The sequence below is a fragment of the Chelonia mydas genome, chromosome 2, assembly GCF_015237465.2.
Source record: "Chelonia mydas isolate rCheMyd1 chromosome 2, rCheMyd1.pri.v2, whole genome shotgun sequence".
NCBI lineage: Eukaryota > Metazoa > Chordata > Testudines > Cheloniidae > Chelonia > Chelonia mydas.
Genome location: NC_057850.1, coordinates 80,783,161 through 80,793,341, shown reverse-complemented (window position 1 = coordinate 80,793,341; position 10,181 = coordinate 80,783,161). Strand labels below are relative to the sequence as shown.

Here is a 10,181-nt window from a genome sequence, read left to right as displayed (position 1 = left end):
TTGCTGAGTAAAGGGTGCCTTCGATGCTACTGCTACATCTTTCACCATGCCGCCTTTAGCCGTAATACTGCATTCTGATGTTCCACCACCTAGTCCAGTTCTTAGTTGTTTCAGACCTTAGTGAGTTCACTGGGTAGTAGAGAACCTCACTACTACTACCTCTTCTGCATTTCTTTCACCACAACACTGTCCTCATACCAGGCCTAAGGCCCAGTTCCTAAATCAGCATATCAGCTCTCGTAGTTATTAAGAAAGAAGTTTCTGAATTGATTCTAATGAGCTCTACCTTAAAACACTAAAAAAGACTCATCAAATGGGAGCTAGAACCCTCGAACACCAGGTAGGGACATTTGTCTTGCAGTTGGATGTGGCTTATTACCCTATGCTTAGCAAGTGAAGTTAGTTAAATACAGTTCTGCTGTCCTTTAGTCATACAATAGAGGTAACAACATTTAATTACAGCTGATTTTATGACTTGTGTGAATTTTAACCTAAAACAGCCAAAATCCATCACTTTGGAAAAGCAGGTATGTCAAACGATCATCTTGGCAGAGCAGGTGGGTGTATGCAAATAAGGTCTGTTCCGTGAGGTCTTTTCCTCCAGTTCATCAATAGATGGCAGGAGAGAGCTCATTCAGACCTCTGGCTTACATGTTTACATATTAAAAACACATAGGTAATGTGGTGTGTTTTGCAAATGATCCTGTGGCTGTTTTGCAAATGATCCTGTGGAGTGTAGTGTAGTCATGGTTCTCCTTGTTTTCCTTTGGTGTGGAGTGGTAGGGGGTAAGGGTTGATGCCATGCTGCGTTCTATTACAGGGAGTGCAGGGAACACGTTCATGGATTTCACGGGCTGCTGTGTTTGGGATCTTTGGACATGTAACTTAGTAATATTCTGCAACATTTGTGTTTGTTACCTGATCAAAGCCATATCATAGTGCACTTCCTGCTGCACCTCTCAGTCTATTTGACTCTCTTCCAGCAGTTCTTAGTCCTCCCTGGTCTTGTACATTCAGCCCCTCCAGTCTCTGTTCACGGCTGTAAAGGACTGGAGGATCTCACAGAGGATATCCTTCCTAGTTTACTTCTTTTTTTGCCAGATGTCGGTCAGACTTTCAACTGGTGTGGAAGGGGCACCTTTCAAGGTCACTTTGCCAAAGGCTGCTGATTAGAAAAACATGACCATGATCAGATGTGGACTGTTTTTGAATTTATTTTCAAACATTTTACAAATAAATTGGGGAATCAAAGGTTTATGCCTTTGCTTGCTAGATGCATGGATGGGCACCATTTTTAAAAATAAAAGAAAGGAGGCGGAAGGAAGGGAGTAGGTTTTGGTCACTGAAAAGGGAAACAAACAGGGTTATAAGGAATAACGCATCTATACACTTACTGAGATCCCATCCCTTTCATCTGCTGTGCTCACCTGGCAGGCATGGTTTGCATCGTTTTTGGTGTCCTGTCCTCCTAGCCCCACTACGTACTGCAGTGCTCCCTGTTCCTGGCTCATGCAAAGTGTCCACAGTTACATTTGGGGGGCTGGCATTGTCCCCACCAAGTGTGGCATGCTATTAGTTATAGAAGTGGCAGGTCTGTGGGGTGGCCTCAGCTTTGTTGTCTTCCCTTGCCTTCTGATATGCCTGCCAATGTTCCTTTTCTTTCATCTAGCACCGTTGTGCCCCAGGCTTAGCATCCGCTTCGCAATCTGTGTGTAGATGTCTGAATTTCTTCAGCTGCCTTGACCACCCCCCCGCTTCACCTCTCACCTTTCCCCCTCCCACCCGACAGGCCCTGACCAACCCCAGCTCCACCTCTCACCCCCTGCCCCATGACAGGCACTGACCAACCCAAGCTCCACCTTTCTTCTCAGCCCTGACCAACCCCAGCTCCACCTCTCACCCCCTGCCCCATGACAGGCCCTGACCAAACCCAGTTCCACCTCTCACCACCACCCCCACCCCAAGCTCCAATTTTCTTCCCCCACCCCCAACCCTGTACATAGCTAGACAAAGGTGGGGAGAAACGTATGATACATTGGCTCTTCTGCAATTACTAGTCAACAACAGTCACCTTTTAAGAAATAATACATTTCTTTTAGAATTCCTTTCTCTTTTAAAAACTTGTTATGAAATGAATACACACACATTTTATGTCATCAATTTTTTTGTGTGCAAGCCAGCAAAAGGAATAAAAGTCAAAGTTTGGCTGCTAATTTTATTCACACAGGTACACACACATATGGCAATACATGCATCTTCCTACACAAAGACACACGGTTTCTTACACACATACAATGAATGCATGCATGCGCACAGTTGCCTACACAGAGACAGTTTTTCCTACACTTTTCCAGGGGCTGCCTAAATCACCCAGCAGGAAAGGGAGGAGGGTAGGCTGGACGGGAAAAGGTGGGGGTGGAGGAGAGAGGATGGGGATGGGAAAAGGCGAAGGACGAGAGCAAGATGGGGGTGAGAGGGGGCAGTGAAGGAGAGAGGAGGTGGTATGGGGGGGTATGTGGGGTGGATGGGAATGCAGGGGTGTTGGGGGTGATGGTCATGGGGATGGTGGCTCTGGGAGGTGGAGAGAATGGGTGGGAGAGCACTGTAAGGGGTACAGGGCTGGGATGGGTAGATGTGGGGGTCAGGATGGGATGGGACAGGGGAGGGATGCAATGACAGGGGGATAGGAGTGTGGGGGGGTTGCGATGGGGAAGGATGCAGTGAGGGGGATGGGAGTGTGGGTGGTGGGGACATATGCAGTGAAGGGGATGGGGGTCCAGCCCCCATTCCCAGCATTCAGGGATGGGGATACACATACCTCCAACTCCTGGGTGCTGGCAATGGGGCGACAGACCGCGTGGTTCACAGCAGGGCACGCGCTGCAGCTTGAGCCCAGCCGCACGAGGAGAAGAGGGCCAGGCAGCAACAGAAGAAGCGTGCGCCATGTGATCCCTGAACAGCTTCCTGCTGAGCGCTCGCAAATGGCGCTAGTTCCTCTCCTACCCTGACCCAGCCAATGGGAGCTATGCCTGCAGGCAGTGCTGTCCCTAGCTATTCTGGGGCCCTACGCAGGCCCCCCCGTGGGGTGTGTGTGGTGGGGAACCTCCCCCGAGCACTCACCAGCGGCAAGGCTGGGGCCAGGCCACTGCACTTCCCGCTGCCAGTGAGCGCAGGCCCAGCCCTGCCCGCACTCCTTAGGGGAGTGGGGGCAGGGCTGAATTGGAGCAGGGGCGGGAAGAGGCGGGGCACGGGCAGAGCAGGGCCAGGGGCAGGAGCAACATGCAGCTATGCAGGGCACCAGGAAATTTGGTGCCCCAAATTTCCTGGTGCCCTATGCAGCTGTGTCCTTTGTGTGTGGGCAGGGCAGCATGTGGACCACCCCACCCCGGCAGCTCCTAAGGCTAGGAGCCAGACATGCTCGCTGCTTCCTGACCTAGGAGCTGCGGCGCTAACAGGGAGCCTGCCAGCCTTGCTGTGGCGCTGCAAACCGGACATTCAACAGCCTGGTCACTGTGCTGATCGGACCCGCCAGGATTCCTTTTTGATTGGGTGTTCCGGTCCGAAACCAGACACCTGGTCATCCTACCCCAGCTCCACCTCTCACCTCTCCCCCCACCCCCCGCTGACAGGCTCTGACCAACCCCAGCTCCACCTCTCACCTCCCCTTCCCCGCCCCCCCCCAGCCCTGACCAACCCCAGCTCCATCTCTCACCCCGCCCCCCCCGGCCCTGACCAACCCCAGCTCCACCTCTCACCTCCCCCCCTGCCCCCGGACCGGCCCTGACCAACCCCAGCTGCACCTCTCACCTCCCCCCGCGGGGACCGGCCCTGACCTACCCGGGCCCCACCTCTCACCTCCCCCCCCCCCAGCCCTGACCAACCCCAGCTCCACCTCTCACCTCCCCTCCCCCCCCCAGGCCCTGACCAACCCCAGCTCCACCTCTCACCCCCCCTCCCCCCCCCAGGCCCTGACCAACCCCAGCTCCACCTCTCCCCCCCCCTCCCCCCCCCAGGCCCTGACCAACCCCAGCTCCACCTCTCACCCCCCCTCCCCCCCCCCAGGCCCTGACCAACCCCCGCTCCACCTCTCACCCCCCCCCCCCAGGCCCTGACCAACCCCAGCTCCACCTCTCACCCCCCCCCCCCAGGCCCTGACCAACCCCAGCTCCACCTCTCACCCCCCCCCCCCAGGCCCTGACCAACCCCAGCTCCACCTCTCACCCCCCCCCCCCAGGCCCTGACCAACCCATGCCCCCGGCCCTGACCAACCCCAGCTCCACCTCTCACCCCCCCCCCCCAGGCCCTGACCAACCCATGCCCCCGGCCCTGACCAACCCCAGCTCCACCTCTCACCCCCCCAGGCCCTGACCAACCCGGGCCCCCGGCCCTGACCAACCCCAGCTCCACCTCTCACCCCCCCCCGGCCCTGACCAACCCGGGCCCCCGGCCCTGACCAACCCCAGCTCCACCATTGTCGCGCTCCCACCCCCCATCTCTCCTGCCCCCCAGCTGAGTCGGTTCCCCTGCTGTCAGAGCAGGAGGGGCGGCACCTGCGGGGTCCGCCCCCGTCTCCTCCCCTCCCCTCCGCTCCCCTCCTCCAGCCGGAGCGCCCGAGACCCAGCGGGAGAAACCAGCGGCGCTAGCGCAGGAAGGGGCTTCGCAGCGCAGTCTCTCGGCGTGCGGGGAAAAGGGGGCTTTGGGGGGCTCGGAGCGCGCCGGACCCGTCTCTCCGCCCCTCACGGTAAGGGGCGGCCCCGGCCGGGCCCTGCGGCTCGGGGTCCCTGGCTCGCCTTTCCTGGCCCCGCTGGGGAGGACACAAAGCTAGCGGAGGAGAGGCAGGCAGCGGGGTCCGCTGCTCGCTCTGTCAGTCACCCCGGCAGCGCGGAGCGGGCTGCAGCTGCAGGGGGGCGGCTCTCCGTTCATTGAGCTCTGTCAGCATAACGCCTGTTTACCCTGGCTGCGCATCAGCCCTCCGGGGCTCCGGCCCTTTGTTACCGCGCTGCGCTCAGGGCAATAGCGCGCTGGCCGGGACGGGCCCAGCGGGGCACGCTCAGCTGCGGGCGGGGAGCGGCGTGTAAACCCCTCAGGAGGGAGGGTGGCGCGGAGGCGCCGCTGGGCGTGGGAGGGATTCGGGCGGGGGGGTTGCAGGTGGTTGGTTCTTCTGCAGCTTCTTCCTCCCCAAAAGTTACTAGGCCAAAGGCTCGCCAATAGGCGGCTCAGTTGCGTTGCTGTTAGCGAGATGCCGGTATGGCTCGATTAATAAACTAGTGTCAGGGAAGGGGGGTGGATCAGGTCCGTCCTGGGGTGGGGTTTGTTGATGAACGTTTCCCGAAACGTCCGAGCTCGCATTTTGCTCATGTTGACAATGAAGGCGCACTTGGGCTTTGCTCTTTTGCTGTATGGTTTTGAGATCATTTGCTGTGTGCAAAAACCGCACTGATGTGTTGACAGTTGGAGGTGACCGTAGTTTTACTCTGAGACGTGGGGCAAGGGATATATAAATAATGGGAGGATGGCTGCGTAGTATTTTCCTAATGCTGCTGTTGATTAATTTATTTTGGCTTTAGTCTTTATTTGCATGGATTGTCTAGCGATGCTTAGTTTAAGAAGTTCCACATGATTTAAAAAAAAGGCAAATGCTTTTGATCATAATATGTCTGCTAAACTACAGCGTACCTCTTGTCACTTTGAAGTACAACCTGGCTTTCTTTTTAGTGATTTCCTTCATTGTCACATTCTCTCACTTGCCTGGCTTCTTTGCTCGTGTAAAACAAGTTTGGGAAACTGGTTCTGAAGTGAATTAGGATGCAGTTTTCAAAAAGCATCTGAGTAATCTGAAAATTTCACCCTTTTATAAATAATTTCCTTTTATTATTTTGAAATATCTGTAAGAACAACGCTTTAACCCATCATATTTGCTTTAACTATATGGAGAAGTGTTTGAACCTGAAAGTATTTTGGAGGGTAGACTAATTGCCTCAGCTCACTTAGGCCCCAAACCTGCAAACACTAATGCATATGCTGAACTTTAGGCACATTATGTCACATACTCAAAGTTCAGCACATATGTGTTTGTAGGATCAGGACCATAAATGTTTACTGTCTTTGGCAAATACCTTGAAAGGGTGAGATCAAAACATGCCTTTTGGTTTCCCAGAATTAGTGACTGTGGTGGCTTCCTCATGAAAGAAATGTTTTTCAGGAAATATATTACTTAATTTTATCTTTTCCACACACGTGACACAATTCAAATGAAATATAATTAAAACTATTTAAAATTCTAAATAAAAATGTTAGACGAGAACAATAGTCTTGCATAAGTTGAAGTTAGTGGAAGTCACAAATGAAGGATTTTTTAAAATTATTTAGAGCTAATAGACTCAATTAGGTATTAACTCCTGTTGACAAGAGTTTCTTGCACTTGACCTGATAAGAGAGAGTTTGGGTGGCCCTTCACAAAGCCCTACCAGGCTGAAGGACTGGTAGAAGGATTTCAGCAGTTTTTCATCTGAAAGGCCTAAGTATACAGTATAGCCTGCTTTATTTTTGCTCTGTTGTTTTGTATTTGACCTATAAATAAACGTGAGGGCCTTGTATTGATTGCCAAGCCTATTATGTGAACATAATTCAATATTACTTCCCCATGATGGAATTAGTGGGGTATAGAGACTTTATTTTCTCTGAAGACATTAATAAACCCTTATCCAAGAGAAATTGCTAGTCAAGTTCTTTTAAAAACAAAAAGCTATGGAATTGGTGCATTTTGATTTTATTTTGTTTGCAAGGGAAGAAAAAAATCTCTGTATAAAAATCTCAGCCTTTTAGGAGATAATAAGTTTAGAAAAATCATGTAATGCTTTCAAGTTTAGAAAAATCATGTAATGGAACCTAAACATATGCATAATTTTACTTATATAAGTAGTCCTACTGAGACTATGGACTATTCTCATGAGTACAATTAAGTGCATGCTTAACTGTGAACAGGGTTTGGTTTCATACCTGAAAGTACAAATACAACTATTCAGATAGGTTAACAAATATGCTGTATAGCCTTAAAATTTCAGTGCTTGCAAAGCATGTATTTGAATTGTGTTTAATAAAATAAATATTAGTATAAAATACTTTTCATGTTTCTGCACATTTTTGTCACCCCAGTTTATTACAACATTACAGCCAACCAGAAATATTGGGAGTAGGCAATAAGGCAGTAGGACTAGATTTGCAAAAGGACTTAGGTGCCTAGTTGCCACTTTGTGCCTAAATCCCAGAATCAGGTTTCACTGATATCTAAAAAACCTCCACACCACTGCTACCCAGCATTGTAGGCATGTAAACTCACTTGGCACCTCAATTTTTCAGGTAAACTTTTGCGTCTGAGCATGCGTGTTTCAACCCCTGCTGGGCATCTGGACACCTAAGCCCCAGACAGATGCACAAATGGCGGAGAAGTAAGGGTTTGTCTGCCGGACTTGCCTGTGGGGCCCAGTCCAGTCGGTTTGCTCTGAGCTTGCCTACTGGATTGGGTCCTTATATGTGGGCTTGCACAAAATGGAGGACTAGCACACTCACAGCTTTTAGCCCGGTGGTTAGGGTACTCATGTGGGAGACCGCTGAGACCTACATAAGAGGGGGAAGGGATTTGTTACCTCTCAGGTGAGTGCCCTAACTGGGATATGGGATCTTTTGATGTGTTTGAAGGGGTTGCATTGTGAATAAACAGTGAAAGAATCATTATGCCAGAGAGAGAGAGAGCGTGAGCAAGCATAAGAATGACTATATAACCTGGTGGTTAGATCAGTCATTTGGGAGGTGGGAGATCCAGGGTCCAGTCCCCTGGCTCCAATGACTTAACTATTTACCCACCATGGAACAGCTTCAATAGGAGAAACTGGGGGAATCCCATGTCACAATATCCCATAACCTGGTGATTAGGGCACTCACCTGAGAGGTGGCAGATCCCTGTTCATATCCTTTCTCCTCTTTGGCTTGAGGGTGGATTTGAACTGAAGGTCTCCCACATCCCAGTTGACTACCCTAACCACTGGGCTAAAAGTTATAAGGGAGGTGGTTTCCTCCTTTGCTCCTGGCTTCATGATGAAACTAGGTAGGTGCCCAATGCCAAGACACGGTTTTCAGATAAGAATCCCAAGCAGAAGAAGGTGCCTCTCTGCAGCTTGGATTTTGGTACCTATTTCAGAGAGAGAGGAAGGGTTTAGCACAAGCCCCTCAGTTTGGCACCTCCCATTGGCTAGTTTTGGTGAGGAGTTGCCTAGGGTGCTGGCTTTTGTGAATCCCATTTTGAGGCCTTTGTCCCTCTCCATTCATTATATAGGGAGGCTAGATGCCTAGCCCAGGACTGTGCATCCCACTGATTTTTCTAGGCACCTACAAGGCATGGCAATGTTCCAGGTAACCACGCCTAAGTTCCTTTGTGAATCTAGCCCAGGTGTAAATTGCAAGTGCAGTATGTGTATGCTGTGTTGCAAGAGGGAATATTGAGAGAGCTGGGAGATAATGGACAAGTTGAATGTTGAGCTTGTATTATGATATGGTTAAAAATGTGATGTTTTTTATTATTGTGTGCGGAGGCATTATACCATGGAAGAAAGGGATGATAGTATAGCTATGTGAAATGTTTGCATAAATTCAAAACACACCCCAAATCAGGGCTAGTTCAAAGTTCTCTTAAGACCATAAATATTAGCCCTGGTCCTTGAAAATTCAGGGTTGCTGCACTTTGTAAACACAAGGAAGGAGAGGAATTGTTTAGCATAATTCAAACAGCTATGTCTAGGAGTTATGGGATAACAGTGAGCAAAATATTTTTTTAGGCTAAATATATATGTGGGGGGGGGAGATTTCTTGTTGAGACAACTGTAATACTGTGCACTCAGTTGCTGAGTCATCTAAAACTAGACTGAAATAGTACTCAAGGATAAACTGTAGGAAACAGTTCACCAATTAGTAGTGGGATAAACAAGAGAATCTAATGGGTCTTTCCCCATAATTCCGTTACATATTTTCAGGACACTTTAATACGGTACAAGGACCTTTGTTATCTAACCTGGATGAAAATAAAAATTGAAGTTTGAGTAGTGTGCCTTTCTTTTGTGTAGCATCTTTCATTCCAAAAGATGCTAAAGTGCTTTTATGTTCTATGTGTATGTTCTGTTTCTAATTGTTTCACCAACCACTGAAATGCAGCCAACTCTGGGTGAAATGTGGCAGCTGTTAACCAGGCTTAGCAACAGTCCACAGTAATTCAAGATGGGAAGTGAAGAAGAATACCATGTCTAATTGAAACAACAGGGGGCATTTGGATAGGTAATTGACAAAACCTGGAACTTGGGCAAGATGCCAGGAAATCACATCTTTACTCCTGTGAAAAGTGTCATGAAATCTTTAATCTGAAAGTCTATCAGAGCTTTGGTTTTACACCTTAAACTCTTCAAAACTTTAAACAAATTTTGCATACTTTTGCACCATCATCTCTCTTATGTATTAGGTGGTTGACTTTAGAAGATATGGCCCCTTCAGGACTTACAATTTTGCATACTCTTGCACCAATTCTCTTACATAATAGGTGGTTGAGTTTAGAAGAGACATTTTCAGTTGTTTATAGAAGATAAGCCTGGAAAAGAGAACTGTTTGTGAAGTACAGCTACAAATGGAGAGACAGGAGTAGGCCTTCACATGTTGACAAGGATATCCTTTGTGGGCTTAGTGCTGTGAACTTCACCTTATTAGATATTAACAAGCAATTAAAATAGTTCTAATATTCTGAAGTCATTTGTATAGTCATGTTACATTAACAAAGGTAAAATGACAGCAAACTTTCACTATCTCAGTAAAATGGAACAACTGTATTTGTGCAGTGCAGGTTTTGAAAAAAATCTTATTTTCTCAGAACTTTCCTTTACAAATGCTCTGAAAAGAATGTCTCTGGTATGAACAACAATACATGCCTAGTATAACCTTTGTTAAAGACAGCTTTTTTGAGAGAGAAAAATGATAATAGTTAATACTGTATTTTACATGCAAGTTCAGGCCCTTAATATACATTTTTGCACACCCCAAACTCCTCTTGACTTCAGCACTCTTAACACACCCCAAACTCCACTGAACGGGATTGTAAACTAATGAGAGAAATACTGATGGAATAAACACAAATAATTTAATGC

At 48.8% G+C, this 10,181-nt stretch overlaps 1 protein-coding gene across 15 annotated transcripts in view; it reads left to right on the top strand.

The window, feature by feature from the left end:
* The first annotated feature begins 4,468 nt into the window (after positions 1 to 4,468).
* Positions 4,469 to 10,181, top strand: part of GREB1L (GREB1 like retinoic acid receptor coactivator) — a 224,323-nt gene continuing 218,610 nt past the window's right edge. For 10 of the 15 annotated variants that reach the window (XM_043539773.1, XM_043539770.1, XM_043539771.1 and 7 more), the window contains exon 1: positions 4,469 to 4,741. The gene's annotated coding sequence lies outside the window, so the exon portion shown is untranslated. The remainder of the gene's footprint in view (positions 4,742 to 10,181) is intronic. The other 5 variants (XM_043539778.1, XM_043539775.1, XM_043539774.1 and 2 more) reach the window with 1 other exon arrangement.